This window comes from Triticum dicoccoides, chromosome 2A, assembly GCF_002162155.2.
Source record: "Triticum dicoccoides isolate Atlit2015 ecotype Zavitan chromosome 2A, WEW_v2.0, whole genome shotgun sequence".
NCBI lineage: Eukaryota > Viridiplantae > Streptophyta > Magnoliopsida > Poales > Poaceae > Triticum > Triticum dicoccoides.
This window is the reverse complement of record NC_041382.1, coordinates 16553954-16565022: the sequence shown is the minus strand read 5'-3', so window position 1 is coordinate 16565022 and position 11069 is coordinate 16553954.

The window sequence follows — 11069 nt, the reverse complement described above, 5'->3', positions numbered from 1 at the left end:
AGAACTACCTACTTTATTATATAGAGATTTGATCATCTAATTAACATTTTACTATATAGAACTAGCTACCTTATATTTTTAGTAAATTCTTAGTTGAATTAGTTGAATTAATATAACTAATTTATTTTTAGTAAGAAAATTTAGGTATATGAGATTTGATGACCTAATCAAAATATTACTATATAGAACTACCTACTTTATTATATAGAGATTTGATCATCTAATTAACATTTTACTATATAGAACTAGCTACCTTATTTTAGTAAGAAAATTAATAGAACTAGTTTAGTTGAATTAGTTGAATTAATTAGTTGAATTAATTAGTTGAACTAGTTAGTTGACTTAGTTGAGCTACTTTATATAGGTATATTTTTCGTAAGTGCTTAATTGAATTAGTTGAATTAATAGAACTAATGAGTGTTTAATGTTTCACCTATGAACATAGGAATGTCGTCTGACGACGAACACGATTTCATTATGTGTGAATACTGCGAAGACCAGCGCGGCCTGTGCGGCAGAAATTTTCTAGTTGATGATAGGCGCTTCAGCATCAAGCTGGATGACAACTTCGAAGTGGATACAGTAAGTCAGAACGATAAGTCTTTTTCCGTAATTAAGCATGACTTATGCTTCATTTGCTTCAACTTTTAATTTTAATTTTTCACTATTCTACTAGCGTATCCCCTGCCATGCAAGAATTTTTGTCTTGGATAAGATAGGTTTCAGTCCTAACAAAACTATGGGGTAAAAAAAGTTTACTTGAAGACCGAGCATGGTTATACCTTCAACGTCAAATTATACAATGCAGACACATACATCTATTTTGAATGCAAAACTTGGCAAGCACTATGCAAGGCTTATGCATTTGAGCCTGATATGGTTAGCACCTCTGATATTCGTCCGGAAGATGATATTGAAGGTAATATAGACATCTCGGTCGATGTGCAGACGCCTCCAGTTCTACCATTATGTGAGTTTCTCAACCATATTTATTTCTTCGATACTGTTTATTCAAAAATAGTTGACAAGTAATTTATATTGACAGCTTATTTCCAATCAAGCAAACATGTCCGGCGCTTGGTAGACAGGACCGTCCACTATCCCGGGGCTGAACTAAACTGTGAGGAGACAAGTCATTATGTTTCATGGCTTGAGGATCTTGATGCTGTCAAGACAAAAAAATTCCTGCACTTATAAATGTTAGTACTCAAAACGTGCGACCAATAGTGTCCGTACTGAACTACGGTCACATATATTTAGGAAGGATGGTAAGATTTCTACTATTTCTCCTCAGTGCATCTTTTGCATACATTATTTCTACTATACGATGTTCTTCAACAGGGACTCCCGATGAATGTTGTGCCTGATTGGATTGAGACTAAAGGTACCATGAATATTGTTAGCTTACGGCCAAGATATCCTACAATGCACTTTAGTGCATTCAGGTTTTCTAATAGCGAGGAATGCTTAATAGTAAAAGACTGGAGCAAAATTGTGAACGATCACAGAGAAGTACTAGGGGGCAGCAATCAGAAGCGCAACCCACGATTAGGAGACAGGTTCATCTGCATGCTCCAATATGATGAATTAGGAAAGCTATACATGTTCTATGCTATTTTACCTGAGAGAGAGTAGCGGGAGTGATTAGCTAGTTCATGCTCTTAGTACTTGTCCTCTCATGTCCGTGTTCTTCGTCCTGAACTTAATCTCAAAGAGTGATTTGCTTTTGTGGTGTTATGAACGCTTATAATATCATTACCATGTTGAACTCGATGATATCTTTGCTTTTGGTACAAGTGAATGTTTCTTCTTTAAGCTAGTGTTGGTGGTGATTAGATAGCGGTAATGACTATATGATGATTAAGTAGTGGTAATGAGACGACTATTATATGATGATTTTTAGCTAGCTATGAAAACTGTTGTTGGTGATGATATATATGATGCAAGAGTTTTTATATTATGATGACGATGATGATGAGTTATTATATCATTTATGAAAGAAACCGCAGATTAGTTTCAACTGGATGGATTCTAGCTAAGTGATCAACTATATGCCATATCCATATTATCTCGACACTTAATTAGGTGATCAAGTATATATAATATGGATATGGCATATACTTGATGACTTATCTAGGATCCACATGCATCCAGTCAAACTAATCTGTGGTACTTTCACCTAATGATTTAACAACTCATTATAATGTAAAAAATCACTAAATTAAATTGGAAACACAAAATTAAAGTAAAAATAAAAAATAAAACCAAAACACACCTAAACATTTAGTATCGGTTGGTGTTACCAACCGGTACTAATGTCCTGTGTGCCCTCGGAGCTGGCTCGTGCCACGTGGTTGCCCTTTAGCGCCGGTTCATGCGGAACCGGTACTAAAGGGGGGGGCCTTTAGTCCCCACACTTTACTGCCGGTTACCGAACCGGCACTAAAGGGCCTTACGAACCGGTGCTATAGCCCGGTTCTGCACTAGTGTTATATTGATGGAGATGTATCAATTACAGAGTTGATCTACCTCGAGATCAGCAGATGTGTTCTTACTCTAGGGCTAGGTGAACAAGATTGCGTTGATGTCCCCTCTATAGGCTAAACCCTATGGCTTATATACATGTCAGGTAGGGGATCTAGGGTTATAAGGTCGGTATCTTGGCGTGGAGGCGGCAGGAGAAATCTTGGAGTATACGACAAGTCTTCAGTAGATGAAGTCATGATCGCTCCCCGTCGTGCAGCTTGCGGAGTCCATCTTGAGAAGAATGAGGGCCCATCATCCCAACCCGAGGAGCATGGGCCGACCAGGTTAGTACCCCCTAGTCTAGGACACCATTAGTAACCCCTCAACTAGTCTTCGGCGACTAGGACGACATTGTTAGACTTCGGTCCTAGAGTCTTTGGCTCGATAGGTGAGTTCCTGTGAATGATTCCTCCAGCTCAATTTCAGAAAGTCTTCAGCCAGGTTAACGACCCTGCCGGGCAAGAGCAACCCATTGCACGTGGCATCTAATTTCTGACCTTGGTAACCACATCTTATGGGAAATTGGACCATTTATGGCAAAACATCGAAGCGTCGTCCCTTTCCCCTTTTTAATCGCAAGTCGGGTGTGCGGATTTACCACACACCCCCAACTCCTCTTTCCAAGCAAATCGCGCAAAGCGTTCCCCTTCCCCTAGGTCCAGCCCTAAGAGCTTCTCATGGTGAGCGGCGCGGGGTCTTTGAACTGCCCTCACGGCCCTATCAGAGGCGACTGGGGCAGTTGCGCCGTCTCGTGCATCCAACTGGAGCGCCTGGCCAAGCAAGGATATTTGCCAGATTCAGATCTGACAGTACCCGCTCAGGATTGACATTGTAACCCACAAGTATAGGGGATCGTTTGTAGCCTTTTTCGATAAATAAGAGTGTCGAGCCCAATGAGGAGCTAAATGTAGAAAAAATATTCCCTCGAGTTCTATCGACCGCCAATACAACTCTACGCATGCTTAACGTTTTCTTTACCTAGAACAAGAATAAAACTAGAAGCACTTTGTAGGTGTGGATAGGTTTGCAAGATAATAAAGAACGTGAAAATAAAATTTAGGTGTTGTTTAAATAAAGAAACAATTAATTTTAGTAAAATGAGTGTGGATTGGTAGTGTTAGGATTTGCGGAATTGTCCCTTAGCAATTGACTATAGTACTAGACCGATAGCAAGTTTTTATGTGGGAGAGGCCACTGCTAGCATGTCGTCCCTTACATGGAATTCCATGCACTTGTGATTGGAACTATTAGTAAGCATCCGCAACTACTAACGTTCATTAAGGTAAAACCCAACCATAGAATTAAGATATATATATTGGTCCCCCTTCAATCCCGTACATATCAATTTCTATGTTTAGGCTGAATCTCATATCACCCTTGCCCTCCAATGCATAGTCCTATCAACATACTACTAACCCTATGGTTTGATCCACACGCGTGCTCATATGATGAGCACCAAAGGACAGCAATATAACCACAAGCAAATTAAACCAACCATAGCAATTCACCAATTACCGACAACAAAAATCTACTCAGACATCATAGGATGGCAACATATCATTGGATAATAGTATGAAGCATAAAGCACCATGTTCAAGTACCGACAACATATCCTTGTTTTTGAGTTTCGCAGAAAAGGAATATCAAACGGAGTCCAAACGGAATAAAACTTTGCGATGATTTTTATTGGACCAGAAGACACCCTTAGGACTTGGAGTCCAAGCTAGAAGACCCACGAGGCGGTGGCAAGGGTGGAAGGCGCGCCCCCTGCCTTGTGGCCCCCTCGGGACTCCCCTGACCTACTTCTTCGTCCTATAAATTCACATAAATTCCAAACCCTTAGAGCAAGGCACAAAAATACTTTTCCACCGCCACAACCTTCTGTACCCGTGAAATCCCGTCATGGGGCCTTTTCCGGCGATTTGCCAAAGGGGGATTTGATCACGAAGGGCATCTGCATCAATCCTATTGCCCTTCCAATGAAGTGTGAGTAGTTTACCTCAGACCTATGGGTCCATAGCTAGTAGCTATATGGCTTCTTCTCTCTCTTTGATTCTCAATACCATGTTCTCCTCGATGTTCTTGGAGATCTATCCGACGTAATCTTCTTTTACGATGTGTTTGTCGAGATCCGATGAATTGTGGATTTATGATCAGATTATCTATGAATATTATTTGAATCTTCTCTGAATTCTTATATGCATGATTTGATATCTTTGTATTTATCTTCGAATTATCGGTTTGGTCTCGCCAACTAGATTGGTATTTCTTGCAATGGGAGAGTTGCTTAGTTCGGGGTTCAATCTTGTGTGATTTCACCCAGTGACAAAGTAGGGGTAGCGAGACACGTATTCTATTGTTGTCATCAAGGATAAAAAGATTGGGTTTTCATCATATTGCTTGAGTTTATCCCTCTACATCATGTCATCTTACTTAAGGTGTTACTTCGTTCTTTATGAACTTAATACTCTAGATGCATGCTGGATAGTAGTCGATGCGTGGAGTAACAGTAGTAGATGCAGGCAGGAGTCAGTCTACTTGACACGGGCGTGATGCCTATATGGATAATCATTGCCTTATATATCGTCATAACTTTGCGCTTTTCTATCAATTGCTCGACAGTAATTTGTTCACCTACCGTATTATTTGCCTTCATGAGAGGAGCCTCTAGTGGAACCTATGGCCCCCTGGTCTATTTTCTATCATATATTTTCAGATCTATAAACGAAAAAATCCAAAAATATCTTGCTTCCATTTATTTACTTTTATTTTGTTTTATGTTTTAGCAATATTTTATACCTATCTCTATCAGATCTCACCTTTGCAATTGACCATGAAGGGATTGACAATCCCTTTATCGCATTGGGTGCAAGTGTTTTGATTGTTTGTGCAGGTGCATAGATTGGGGACTTGCTTGTACCTCCTACTGGATTGATACCTTGGTTCTCTAAATGAGGGAAATACTTATCTCTACTTTGCTGCATCACCCTTTCCTCTTCAAGGGAAAAACCAACGCATGCTCAAGAAGTAGCAGGAAGAATTTTTGGCGCCATTGTCGATGAGGTCTACATCAATCCTACCAAGTACCCATCATAAACCCTCATCTCTTGCATTAATTTATTTGCCATTTGCCTCTCAAATTTCCTCTCCCCCACTTCTAAAACGATTTTCAGAAAACACAAAAATATTTGCCTTTTTATTCGCCCTTTTAGCATTCGTCTTTTCGTTTGCTTTTTGGTTGCTCGTGTGTTAGATTGCTTGTTTTGTCATGATGACTCAAGAGAATACTAAGTTGTGTGACTTTTCCAATACCAATAACAATGATTTTATTAGTACTCCGATTGCTCCCGCCACTAGTGCAGAATATTATGAAATTAATGCCGCTTTGTTGAATCTTGTTATGAAAGAACAATTTTCCGGCCTTCCTAGTGAAGATGTCGCGTCCCATCTAAATACTTTCATTGAGTTGTGTGATATGCAAAAGAAGAAATATGTGGATAATGATATTGTTAAATTGAAGCTGCTAAACTCCAAGATAATATTATGGCTAATTATTCTCAATGTCACACCGAAAGATCCTCTACTAGTAAAAAGGTGCATGCGATTGAAGAAATTAATGTTTTGAGTGGAAAGATAGATGAACTTATGAAATTGTTTGCTAGTAAGAGGGCTCCTATTGATCCTAATGATATGCCTTTGTCTACTTTTATTGAGAATAATAATGAATCTATGGATGTGAATTTTGTTGGTAGGAACAATTTTGGTAATAACGTGTATAGAGGTAATTTCAATCCTAGGCCGTTTCCTAGTAATTCATCTAATAATTATGGTAATTCCTACAACAATTCTTATGGAAATTATAATAATATGCCCTCTAATCTTGATAACAATATTAAAGAATTTATTAGTTCTCAAAAGAATTGCAATGCTATGGTTGAAGAAAAATTGCTTAAGATTGACGATTTGGCTAGGAACATGGATAGAATTTCTCTTGAGATTGAATCTTTGAAATTAGATATATTCCACCCAAGCATGATATTAACGAGTCTCTAAAATCCATGAGAATTTCTATTAATGAATGTAAAGAAAGAACCGCTAGGATGTGTGCTAAGCGAGATTGGTTTGTAAAAGCATGTTCTTCGATTTATCGTGAAAATAATGATGAAGATCTTAAAGTGATTGATGTGACTCCTATTGAATCATTGTTTTATAATATAAATCTTGATAATTATGGGACCGGAGATGAATCAACTTTAGCTAGAAGGCGTCCCAATGATTCGGAGTTTATAGATCTTGATGCAAAAATTGATAAAAGTGGGGTTGGAGAGGTCAAAACTTTAAGTTTGCAATGAACCCACTCTTTTAGATTTCAAGGATTTTAATTATGAAAAAAATTCTTTAATAGATTTTATTTCCTTGTTGCAATCCATGTTGAATTCTCCTCATGCTTATAATCAAAATAAAGCTTTTACTAAACATATTGTTGATGCTATGATGAAATATTTTGAAGAAAAACTTGAGTTGGAAGTTTCTATCCCTAGAAAGCTTTATGATGAGTGGGAACCTACCATTAAGATTAATATTAAAGATTATGAGTGTCATGCTTTGTGTGATTTGGGTGCTAGTGTTTCCATGATTCCGAAAATTTTATGTGATGTGCTAGGTTTCTGAGAATTTGATGATTGTTTTTTAAATTTGCATCTTGCAGTTCCACTATTAAGAAACCTGTGGAAAGGATTAATGATGTTCTTATTGTTGCAAATAGGAATTATGTGCCCATAGATTTCATTGTTCTTAATATAGATTGCAATCCTACATGTCCTATTATTCTTGGTAGACCTTTCCTTAGAACGATTGGTGCGATTATTAATATGAAAGAAGGAAACATTAGATTTCAATTTCCGTTAAGGAAGCGCATGGAACACTTTCCTAGAAAGAAAATTAAGTTGCCATGTGAATCTATTATGAGAGCTACTTATGGATTGCATACCGAAGATGACAATACCTAGATCTATTTGCATTATGCCTAGCTAGAGGCGTTAAACAATAGAGCTTGTTGGGAGGCAACCCAATTTTATTTCTGTTCTTGTTTTTTGTTCTATTTTTCAATCAATTTTTCATCTTGCCTCTGGTTAGATGTGTCTTTATGTTTTAATTAGTGTTTGTGCCAAGTAAGACCTTTGGGATGGCTTTTACGATAATAGTTGATTTGATCTTGCTTAAAAACAGAAACTTTTGTGCCCGGTAAAATAAAATTCATTTTTAACAGAAGAGTGATAAAATACTGATCCTTATTGAACAAGATTGATATACAAATTGGATATGTTCTCCTAATTTTTCAGAATTTTTGGAGTTACATAAGTATTTGAGATTTACAGATTACTACAGACTATTCTGTTCTTAACAGATTCTGTTTTCTATGTGTTGTTTGCTTATTTTGATGAATCTATGCATAGTATCGGGGGGTATGAACCATGGAGAAGTTGGAATACAGTAGATATTACACCAATATAAATAAAGAATGAGTTCACAACAGTGCCAGAAGTGGTGATTTAGTTTCTTATACTAACGAATCTCACAAGTTTTCTGTTGAGTTTTGTGTTGTGAAGTTTTCAAGTTTTGGGTAAAGATTTGATGGACTATGGAATAAGTATTGGCAAGAGCCTAAGCTTGGGGATGCCCAAGGCACCCCAAGGTAATATTCAAGGACAACCAATAGCCTAAGCTTGGGGATGCCCTGGAAGGCATCCCCTCTTTCGTCTTTGTCTATCGGTAAATTTACTTGAGGCTATATTTTTATTCACCACATGATATGTGTTTTGCTTGGAGTGTATTGTATGATATGATTCTTTGCTTTTTAATTTGCCACAATCATCCTTGATGTACACACATTTTGAGAGGGACACACATGAATCGTGATTTATTAGAGTACTCTATGTGCTTCACTTATATCTTTTGAGCTAGGCAATTTTGCTCTAGTGCTTCATTTATATCTTTTTAGAGCACGGCGGTGGCTTTATTTTGTAGAAATTGTTGAACTCTCTTGCTTCACTTATATTATTTTGAGAGTCTCTCTAAACAGCATGGTAATTTGCTTTGGTTGTGAATTTAGTCCTAATATGATGGGCATCCAAGAGGGATATAATAAAAACTTTCATATAAAGTGCATTGAATATTATGAGAAGTATGATTGCTTATAATTGTTTTGAGATATAAAGATGGTAATATTAGAGTCATGCTAGTGAGTAATTGTGGATTGGTAGAAATACTTTTGTTAAAGTTTGTGATTTCCGTAGCATGCACGTATGGTGAACCGCTATGTGATGAAGTCAGAGCATGATTTGTTTATTGATTGTCTTCCTTATGAGTAGCGATCGGGGATGAGCGATGGTCTTTTCCTACCAATCTACCCCCCCCCCCCTAGGAGCATGCGTCTATTACTTTGTTTCGATAACTAATAAATTTTTGCAATAAGTATGTGAGTTCATTATGACTAATGTTGAGTCCATGGATTGTACGCACTCTCACGTCCTTCCACCATTGCTAGCCTCTCTAGTACCACGCAACTTTGCCGGTGCATTAAACCCACCACCACCTTCCTCAAAACAGCCACCATGACATTTCCATATCCATTCTGAGATATATTTCCATGCAACTTCCACCGTTCCGTTTATTATGACACGCTTCATCATTGTCATATTGCTTTGCATGATCATGTAGTTGACATCGTATTTATGGCAAAGCCACCATTCATATTTTTATACATGTCACTCTTGAGTCATTGCACATCCCGGTACACCACCGAAGGCATTCATATAGAGTCATATATTTGTTCTAGTATCAAGTTGTAATTCTTGAGTTGTAAGTAAATAAAAGTGTGATGATCATCATTATTAGAGCATTGTCTCATGTGAGGAAAAGATGATGGAAGCTATGATTCCCTCACAAGTTGAGATGAGTCTCCAGACTTTACAAAAAATAAAAGAGGCCAAAGAAGCCCACCGAAAAAGGAAAAAAATGAAAGAAAGGAGAGAAGGGACAATGCTACTATCCTTTTTCACACTTGTGCTTCAAAGTAGCACCATGATCTTCATGATAGAGAGTCTCCTATGTTGTCACTTTCATATACTAGTGGGAATCTATCATTATAGCACTTGGCTTGTATATTCCAATGATGGGCTTCCTCAAAATGCCCTAGGTCTTCGTGAGCAAGCGAGTTGGATGCACACTCACTTAGTTTTTTTTGTTTTTTTGAGCTTTCATACACTTATAGCTCTAGTGCATCCGTTGTATGGCAATCCCTTCTCACTCGCATTGATATCTATTGATAGGCATCTCCATAGCCCGTTGATACGCCTAGTTGATGTGAGACAATCTCCTTCTATTTGTCTTCTTCACAACCACCATATTCTATTCCATCTATAGTGCTATATCCATGGCTCACGCTCATGTATTGCGTGAAAGCTGAAAAAATTTAAGAACATCAAAAGTATGAAACAATTGCGTGGCTTGTCATTTGGGTTGTGCATGATTTAATACTTTGTGTGATGAAAATGGAGCATGGCCAGACTATATGATTTTATAGGGATAACTTTCTTTGACCATGTTATTTTGACAAGACATGATTGCTTTGTTAGTATGCTTGAAGGATTATTGTGTCAATATTAAACTCTCTTTTTTAATCTTATGGATCTGAATATTCATGTCGCATGTCATTTACATCCTTGACAAAAGGTTTGGAAAGTCCTCATCTCGGTTTGAGCTCATATGATCTCAGCATAAACAGTGAAATCTGAAAATTTTGAAGAAAATGTGAAAAGTGACGGTCAAACGGTCAAAATCGTAGGAGGAGCGAAGTGGCTTGAGCAGAAGCCAGGTTTTTAAAAAATTAGAGATACAATTCTGATCCATATTAATTGTCGCCGTATATCAGTGGTAGAGGCCAGAGCATAGTTGAGATTTGAGAGGGACAGAGAGAGCGTCGAGCTCGGGTGAGGTGGTGATTCGTCATTCTTTTTTTCGATGGCTGCTCTGGTGATGCCGGAAGCAGTTGACGAGCGTTGGTGTCAAGCTCAGAGATGTTCTACTATCTTTTCAGTATTGTCATGTCGGTTTTTACGTGATCTGTACTTTGTTCTTTATGATATGAATGAGACACGTATTATGCAAAAAGAGAGAGAGAGAGGGGTGAAACCGAAAGGGAACGTCCGAGTCAACCAACCAACCACCGCCCGCCCGCGCGTGCATGTGCTCGGCTCCAACCAAAACCCGCCCAACCCGTCCGCCTCGCTCGCCCGGCAATCCCCTCCCAATAAACAATACAATAATGAAGCCGCCGGCGCGGCGGCCGCTGCTGGGCGTGCTGGCGGCGGCGGCGGCGCTCTCCTGCCTGCTCCTCCTCGCCCCGCCGCCCCGCCTCTTCCCCTCCTCCTCCTCTTCCTCCACCCGCGCCCCCACCTCGCCCTACGCGCACCGCCCCAAGCTGCTCTTCCTCCTGGCTGGCCAGTCCAACATGGCCGGCCGGGGCGCGCCCACCTCCCCCC